Genomic DNA, 388 nt, shown 5'->3' on the forward strand with positions numbered 1-388 from the left:
TGTAGACGAGAAAGGGATGCCAGAGAGAAGAGAAGAGGAGACGATCGAAGAAGAGAAAATTTCCTTCCCCTTTCTTCGCGGTGGGGATTTGTTCGGACCATTTAAAATGAAAGCCGCGGGAGCAGCTCCACATATTTGGGGGTTTAGGATTCTTGTCCGGACATTTTTAATTGGTTTAGTTCTTGCCGTTAGCCTTCTCTTTATTTTTTTATTATTACTTAAAGCCGTATAATTTTTTACATTTACATATTACAATTTAAATGTTTATATTTATTTATATAATATTTCAGTATCTCAATTAAATTAAAATATATATATATATGAAAAATATATTTTTATGCTAAAAATTTTAATATTAATGATGTTTTTGTTATGATTTAAAGGTTTA

This window comes from Dendrobium catenatum, unplaced genomic scaffold, assembly GCF_001605985.2.
Source record: "Dendrobium catenatum unplaced genomic scaffold, ASM160598v2 fragScaff_scaffold_1595, whole genome shotgun sequence".
NCBI lineage: Eukaryota > Viridiplantae > Streptophyta > Magnoliopsida > Asparagales > Orchidaceae > Dendrobium > Dendrobium catenatum.